The sequence below is a fragment of the Myripristis murdjan genome, unplaced genomic scaffold (assembly GCF_902150065.1).
Source record: "Myripristis murdjan unplaced genomic scaffold, fMyrMur1.1, whole genome shotgun sequence".
Classification (NCBI taxonomy): Eukaryota; Metazoa; Chordata; class Actinopteri; order Holocentriformes; family Holocentridae; genus Myripristis; species Myripristis murdjan.
In genome coordinates, this window is record NW_021941814.1 from 62,138 (window position 1) to 70,676 (window position 8,539).

Sequence of the window (8,539 nt, forward strand, 5' to 3'; positions counted from 1 at the left end):
AACCAGCGGCCCAGCAGGAACAGGGAGTGTGTGTGTGTGTGCGTGTGTGTGTGTGTGCGTGTGTGTGTGTGTGTGTGTGTGTGTGTGTGTTCAGTGACGTGTTCAGATGTTCCTCTCGGTGCCGTGTGCCGTGTCTGCTATCTTATCTCCCCCTGGCCTTTATCACCCGGGTGAAGCTCGAGGTGCGAGGCGAGGCTGTGTCTGCACGGCGAAACTGACCCTGAACCTGCCGACTCATCTTCACTTTTTCACACATTTAAGATTTAAAAAGAGTCTAAAACGTGTCAGCACTCGCCTTTAAACCTGCAGTACTGCCTTTAAAAAAAAACTCAAAGCTGTTAGGGCTGTCAAGATTCATTTTGCTCATTTTGCGTTAATCAGAAGGAATTCTCAGATTAATCACGTCAATCTGAAATGTGTTCAGTCACTGCCTCGCTTCATCTTCACCGTCGTGACACCAAGATGGACGCAGTCGGACGTCCCAGTCAGGATCAGCAGCTGAGTGATGCATTCTGGGAGCGCTGCGTTGCTTTCGAGAGACAGGGCGTCACGTCTGCGCCGCCTCATTTACATTAAGTTGAGGTTTAGGCTACTTTATGCAAATTAGGGTGTCCAGCTCCGACTCGCCGCCTTGGAAACTCCTGAGAAGCTTTTAAACCAACCGACAGAATGAATGAATGAATGAATGAATGAATGAAGGCTTTATTTTGAACATGTGAAAAAAAAAAAACACAATGCAAAAACAATACAGAATAGTCGAAACAACAAAACGAATGTCCAAAAAGGAGTAGAGAGAAGCGTGTGCTTAATGCTGTATCAGCTGACCTGCATACGATTTATCCAAATTACAATTTTTAAACCAAATAAACCCATAAACGAACGTGTTATCATATGATCATTTGTGCATTTTTACCCATAGTCAGAATAAATGATGTCAGCTGCAGGGTCGATTTCTGTTGGACGCTGCGAATATCGAGAAAGTTTCCAAAAGGCGAAGCCGCCATGTTGGTCCGGTTGAGTCTGGGAGAGGACGGCCCACCGGGGACGCGCTCGTCCAATCAGTGAGCGAGAACACGCGAGGCTCGAGCCGCACCTGAGACACACGTACGGCCTGTGAAGTGAGAGATCAAGAGGATCTGCAGCACACACACCACACACACACACACACACTGCTGCACACACAGTGTTATTTTGTCATCTTTTAGTCAAATTTTGTAATTTTAAATGAATGCATCATTATTTTTTTTTTTTTTCCATCCTGAATCTGCACAGATTCTTCACATAATCCCAAATTATTCTGTCTTCAGGTTAATCTTTGAAATGCTGGATCCTGGTGTGAAAACCCCTTCATTCCCCAAAGTTTCACCCCAGACAGGCAGCAGAGGCCCAGACGTGGAGCGGGACGGGGGAGGGGGGCGGAGCCCGAGTCAGATGAGTTTCCCACTCGGCTGCTTGGTTCTTGTTTTTTTTTTTTTTTTTAACTCCATCAGTTGCCCTCAGAGCTCAGACAGATGGTTTCTATAGCAACCCTGCCTGGAGTCACCTGCGTGAAGGTGCAGACACGACGGGAATGCGAGCTGAGCGTGACATGATGCTATCTGCCGGCAGGTGAGCGGCTCCTCCTCCGTCCAGCAGGGGGCGCCTGTCCCCCCCCGAGCTATAAAAGCTGAGGCGTCTCCGCCTGCGGACACCAGACTCACCGCCTCAGCCACCATGCAGCTGCTGCCCACCCTCTGCCTCACCTGGGCTCTGCTCCACACAGGTAAGCGCTGCTCGCCACACACACAAACACACACACACACACACACCTGAGTTGTCCAGGTGAAAAACAGCAACTATACAGACAATAGATGATTAATTAATGTCTGTTATATGAATTTGAACTTTAACTTTTCAACTTATTTCACCAGTTTAATCTTTGATCCTCTGAATAAATAACAAAGACGCCCGTTACGTGGAGCCTTTTATTGGAACATTTATGCACATTTCAATTATGTGAATTAATTAATTGTATGAAAAACATATATTTTAAGTATTACAAAATGAAAATACAAAAAAAGAGGATCGCAAGACAATAAACGTTACATATAAAACTCAATAAAAAATAAATTTAATAATAATTTAATAATACATAATTTAATAATAAACTTAATTAAAAATAAAATAAAATAAAACAGCTGCAAAACAGGTCAAGTTCTTGTTGAACATGTGTGAACGTGTGTGAACGGGGTTCCTGGAGGTTTTTATGCATTTTTAAAATATGAAATGATGTTTTTTTTTTTTTTTTTTTTTTTTTAAATATGATGTAAAACCAGGCCCTAAAATCCTGCTCTTCATGAGAGATACAGCTCAGACATGCGTAGTGAGATATTCCACCTTTCCTCAGGTTCCTCTCTGATGCAGGAGTCCCTGAGGGCCAAAACCATGCATCTAATTTCGGTTTTTTTTTGTTTTTCATGTTTTAGCTCAGTGTGAGTGTTTCCATGTTCCCTTTGAGAGTTATAAACCTTTACAGAGCGAATGATGTAACATGAAAAATGCACAGTCGTCACCCTGGAGGTAAGACTCTTCGTTTGTGAAGAGTTGATGTGACCAAGAAAAATGACTGACCTCCCTCACACAACCCTGTGATGGAAATATGATGGAAGATGTTTATTTTTGACCTCTTTATTCTCTGACCTTTGACCTCCTGTCACCCCCCTGTGGATGTGGAACAAAAGACCAGGATGTAACTCAACACTTAAACTGACTCTGACCCTGTGTGTGTGTGTGTGTGTGTGTGTGTGTGTGTGTGTGTGGTGTGTGTGTGTGTGTGTGTGTGTGTGAACGTGCAGCCGAGTGTCTGCGCTGCCATCAGTGGTGGACACGGCGTGCTCCAACACGACGTCCGTCCTCTGTCCCACCACCAGCACCGTGTGCAGGACGCTCACCTCAGGTCAGCGCCTCCCCACCTTTGTTTTGTTGTTTTTGTTTGTTTTTGTTTTGTTGTTTGTGTTTTTTGTTTTGTTGTCTTTCATGTCGTTTCCGTCCGGATTCACACAGTTCAGGGTTTGTCGTCACACTGCTGAGCTTCTGCAGCCGCTCGTGTTTTATTAAACTTACAAACCAGCCATAAAAATCAAAACCGGAGTGTTTACCTTTTTCAGACTGTTTACAGAAACCACGCCGAGAACAAACCTGCTAAAACAAACAAACAAACAAACAAAAAACTTCATTTCCTCAAAAGGACATATTCCCTTAATGCAAAAAAAAAAGTTTTCATCTTATAGATATAACCTCCAACTTTGACCTGCTGCTTGTTTAAAAAAAGTAGCTCAAGATTTACAGGCTTTTAAATATAAACCTACATATCTATATATCTATATCTATACTGACACATATAGATATAGCTACCGTATTTCCCCAATTAATCCCCCGGGCGTTTAATACGAAAATCAACTTGGACCCCGGGCGTTTAAAAGAACCAGGCGGCTATTCGCTGCAGGCCTTTATTTATTTTACACAGACCTGCACCAGGCCATTATCGTGATGACAGTTACTGTCAACATATTTACAGTCGCTCGATTAAGATTACGGTACACCCCTTTTTTCTAACGTTAGCTAGCGCTCTTATTTTGACAGAAAACGGAAGTGCTGCACAGTTATTGTGCGGCTGACTGTTTACTTCTGCAAAAATAAGGTGAATATCCTTATTTTGGGTTTACCTCAATATAATACAAATAATCGCCCCGGCGGTTATTCGGGTGGGCGTTTAATACGCAAAATGGGTGCAGACCCAGGCGTTTAAAAGAACCAGGCGGCTATTTGCAGCCGGGCAATTAATTGGGGAAATATATATCTATCTAATCTATATATCTATATCTATCTATATTCTATATCTATATATCTATATATAGATATATAGATATATATAATATAGATAATAGATAGATATAGATAGATATATAGATATAGATAGATAAAAATATCTATATAGATATAGATATAGATATATCTCTATATCTATATATTATATATATATATAGATGGATAGATTTGTTTTTGGGGCCATCTATACAGTGTATAACATTTTATAAATTTTTTTTTCCAAAATAAATAAATAAATGAATACAAATTAAAATAATAACAATACTATATCCATAAATTGTGAGCTTTTTTTAGTCTTCTGATATGAAAATCCTCTTTTGAATTAAATATTCAATAATTTCAACAAAATAAAAGTCAGCACAGGAAATGAGCTGCATGTATTTTTCCCTTTTAAACAAATAAAATTTGTTTTGACCTGATATCAGTTTTGAGCTGCAGGTTGTGAGGACTGATGGTTGCTGTTCCCTCCTGCAGTCGTGTGCTGAACTCCGTCTCGAGCGTGTCGGTGGTCAAGTCCTGCTCGTCGCCGGAGGTCTGCGCACGCCCGGCTCCATGGAGGCCGAGCTGTCCGTCAACCTGGGCGCGGCCCGCCAGGCGCACACCAGCTCTGCTGCACCTCCGACAACTGCAACTTCCAGACGCTGGCAGGTACAAACCAGCAGGGGGCAGACAAGGCCCCGCAGAGCAGCGTCCAGGTGTTTATTAATCAGGCGGATCAATTTCCCACACGAGGAGTTCATGGTCATGAGCTAACGGTGGGAAAAAACTGGACAAGGCTGAAGCATCACTGATCTGTGTTTAAATATATAATTTCAAAAAATATAAATGTAGTTTTCTCGTAATTTTTTAAAATTGTTTTTGTTCATTTTCAGGTTTTTTTTTCTTCATTCTGGTAATTTTCTTTTTTTTTTTTTGTTGTTAATTTTTCACCAATATATCGCAAATTTTATGTTATTTTGCGAATCAGATTTCTCTGATGTTTTGAGAGAAATCATGTGAATTTTCTCAGGCAGCCAGTGCAGTGTATGACCACTAGGGCGCTACAGTGAACAGTAGAAAATCACATGTTACATCACATGTTCTTCCAGCATCCTGTGAGCAGATTACACACTGATGTGATCAAACTTTAAAAATATTTCCAAAATATTCCAAAATTGATCAGGATGCATGCAGCGTTTGGTGGGAAACTCGTTCCCGATCAGTCCGACCCCACGTGGATGCTGGGTAAACTCACAGCCGGCGTTTCCTACGGTGACCAGAGAGGGACAAACTCTACAAAGCACATGCAGGAATGTTCTCATTTTAGCTGTCAGGTTTCTTTTAGACAGCCGAGTTTTGTTTTTGTTTTTTTTTCCGTCTGTCTGGCTCTGATCTGCCCCCCGGTGGCAGATTGCTGTCAGTGCAGAGGAAGCTGTAATCCCTCAGAGCTGTAATCCCAGTCTCCTTTTCCAGTTCCCAGCACCGCCACCAACGGGAAGCTGTGCTCGTCCTGCAGGAACGCGACGGACAGCGTGGAGGCGTGCAACGCCACCCTGAGCTGCCAGGGGGCGGAAAACAGCTGCTTCAGCGGCACGGTGAGCCACTAGGGGGAGCCGGCCCGGGTCCCCTCCATGGAGCTGGACTTTCTCCTCCTCTTTTCTCTTCTGCTGCTGCTCATGCTGACTAACAAGCTCTTCTTCTTCTTCTTCTTCTTCTTCTTCTTCTTCCTCTTCTTCTGTTTATTCCAAACAAATGACTTGAAAACAATCACCAGTTCACTTTTAAGGTGCAATGGAAAACTGCTGAGGGCTGACTTGAGGTGACCATCGACTGAGACTCAAATGACCTTTAACAAAAAAAAAAAAAAAAGCGGAAAGAATGTTATTTGGTGGTTGAGTCTTAATGATTTCCACCTGGCTGATAAACTGGACGCTTGTTCCACTTCTGCGCTCAGCTGAGTCTAAAGGTTCTCACTTCAGTCCAACCTTCGTGTGGCGCACCTTTAATGCGTGCATCATGAAGTGACTTTAACAAACTGAGCTGCCAGGCCAGAGACTCTTTGGCTTAAAACAAATATCCAGAATTCTTATCAAGTTAGTGATCTAAAAAAAAAAAAAAAAAAAAAGTTTAGACACATTTCTTTATTATTATTGTCATGTCGCGGCCACATCAAGCCTGGTTTGGATCATTAAGACATTTTCCTAAACTCCTCCATGCTCACATTTTTTTTTTTTTTTTCTTTTTTTTTTTGTCATTCTTGTGTTATACAAAGGTTTTTGAAAATGTTCCCAGTATTAAAAAAAAAAAAAAAACATTTTAAAAAAAGTTCCATTTTCAAATAAAATGTCTGATCTGTGATACATGATACTGAGTCTGTCTGATATCCGTTTCTCCTCCTCCTCTCCTCCTCCTCCTCCTCCTCCTCTGCAGCCGCTCAGGGCTCGGGTCTGGTGGCGCTGGTCGGCTGCATGTCCAAGAACCTCTGCACCAACATTGTTTCCCAGAAGGCTTTGCTGGGCTCCGGCGCCAAACTCGTGTGCGGAGCGCCGTGGAGCGTGAGGGTGAGCGCCGCCTGCTGGCCGCCGCCCTCACAGCCTGGAAAGTCCTGGTTTAAGAAAGGGCTGCGGATGGACACACACACACACACACACACACAACCACACAGCATGCGTTATTAGCTTACAGTCACTGTCAGGTCCATGACAACATGATGAAGGTAAAGGTGTGTAAATTAATGATATGAATAACATAAAAAAAATCCATTTTGTTCATTTTTGCCTGGTCTCTGTTTCTTCTCAACACAAGAAGCGAAAAAAGGAAAAATGACAGAAGTTACATGAAAATGTTGTTCTCAGCATCAGCGTCACTTCTGGGAAGAAATTAGTAAAAGTCAGTTAATAATCAGCAAATAAGTAATTTTTTTTATGATCAAACTATCTTGCAGCTGAGCTCTAATCTCTGGTGTCATTTTAGAAATCAGCCATAAATGAGTCTTTTTTAATATGCAGCATATATTGTAAATAATAATAATAATATAAAATTAACACTATACTGCAGACTAATGATGGCACATGAACACACATTAATACACACAGATATTATTAGACACAACCAGGCATGTCCATACACACACAGCAAATGGTTAATGCATCACTGTATGATTGTTTGCTGCACTCCGGAGGACGAGGAAGAGGAAGTAGAGGAAGAAGAGGAAGTAGAGGAGGAAGAAGAAGTAGAGGAGGAGAGAGAAGAGAAGTAGAAGAGGAAGTAGAGGAGGAGGAAGTAGAGGAGGAAGTGAGGAAGAAGAGGAAGTAGAGGAGGAAGAAGATGCGGAAAGTAGAGGAAGAAGTAGAGGAGGAAGAACAAGTAGAGGAGGAGGAAGAAGAGGAAGTAGAGGAGGAAGTAGAGGAGGAGGAAGTAGAGGAAGTAGAGAAAGAAGATGAGGAAGAAGAGGAAATAGAGGAGGAAGAAGAGGAAGTAGAGGGGAGGAAGAAGAGGAAGTATAGGAGGAGGAAGTAGGAGGAAGAAGAGGAAGTAGAGGAAGAGATGAGAAGTAGAGGAAAGAGGATGAAGAAGAAGAGGAAGTAGAGGAGAAGAGAGAGAAGAGGAGGAAGAGAGAGTAGAAGGAGGAAGACGAGGAAAGTAGAGGAGGAAGAAGAGGAAGTAGAGGAGGAAGAACAGGAGGAAGAAGAGGAAGTAGAGGAGGAAGTAGAGGAAGTAAAGGAAGAAGATGAGGAAGAAGAGAAAATAGAGGCGGAAGAAGACGAAGTAGAGGAAGAAGTAGAGGAGGAGGAAGAAGAGGAAGTAGAGGAGGAAGAAGAGGAAGTAGAGGAAGAAGATGAGGAAGTAGAGGAGGAAGAAGAGGAAGTAGAGGAGGAAGAAGAGGAAGTAGAGGAGGAAGAAGAGGAAGATGAGGAAGAAGAGGAAGTAGAGGAGGAAGTAGAGGAAGTAGAGGAGGAGGAAGAAGAAGTAGAGGAAGAAGATGAGGAAGAAGAGGAAGTAGAGGCGGAAGAAGAGGAAGTAGAGGAAGAAGATGGGAGGAGGAAGAAGAAGTAGAGGAGGAGGAAGAAGAGGAGTAGAGGAAGAAGATGAGGAAGACGAGGAGGAAGTAGAGGATGAGGAAGAAGAGAAAAAAGATGAGGAAGAAGAGGAGGAAGAAGAGGAAGTAGAGGAGGAAGACAAGGAAGTAGAGGAGGAAGTAGAGGAAGAAGATGAGGAAGTAGAGGAAGAAGTAGAGGAGGAAGAACAAGTAGAGGAGGAGGAAGAAGAGGAAGTAGAGGAGGAAGTAGAGGAGGAGGAAGTAGAGGAAGTAGAGAAAGAAGATGAGGAAGAAGATGAGGAAATAGAGGAGGAAGAAGAGGAAGTAGAGGAGGAGGAAGAAGAGGAAGTATAGGAGGAGGAAGTAGAGGAGGAAGACGAGGAAGTAGAGGAAGAAGATGAGGAAGTAGAGGAAGAGGATGAAGAAGAAGAGGAAGGAGGAAGAAGAGGAGGAAGAAGAGGAAGTAGAGGAAGTAGAGGATGAAGAAGAGGAAGTAGAGGAGGAAGTAGAGGAGGAGGAAGAAGAGGAAGTAGAGGAGGAAGTAGAGGAAGTAAAGGAAGAAGATGAGAAGAAGAGGAAGTAGAGGAGGAAGAAGACGAAGTAGAGGAAGAAGAGAGGAAGAAGAAGTAGAGGAGGAGGAAGAAGAGGAAGTAG

General features: G+C 42.8%; 1 long non-coding RNA gene across 1 annotated transcript; it reads left to right on the forward strand.

Moving 5' to 3' along the window:
- The first annotated feature begins 1,674 nt into the window (after window positions 1-1,674).
- Window positions 1,675-4,333, forward strand: LOC115356805 (uncharacterized). Its single transcript, XR_003928018.1, has 3 exons — window positions 1,675-1,762; window positions 2,835-2,935; window positions 4,293-4,333. It is a non-coding gene; the product is annotated as an uncharacterized LOC115356805 (long non-coding RNA).
- The last annotated feature ends 4,206 nt before the right edge of the window (window positions 4,334-8,539 follow it).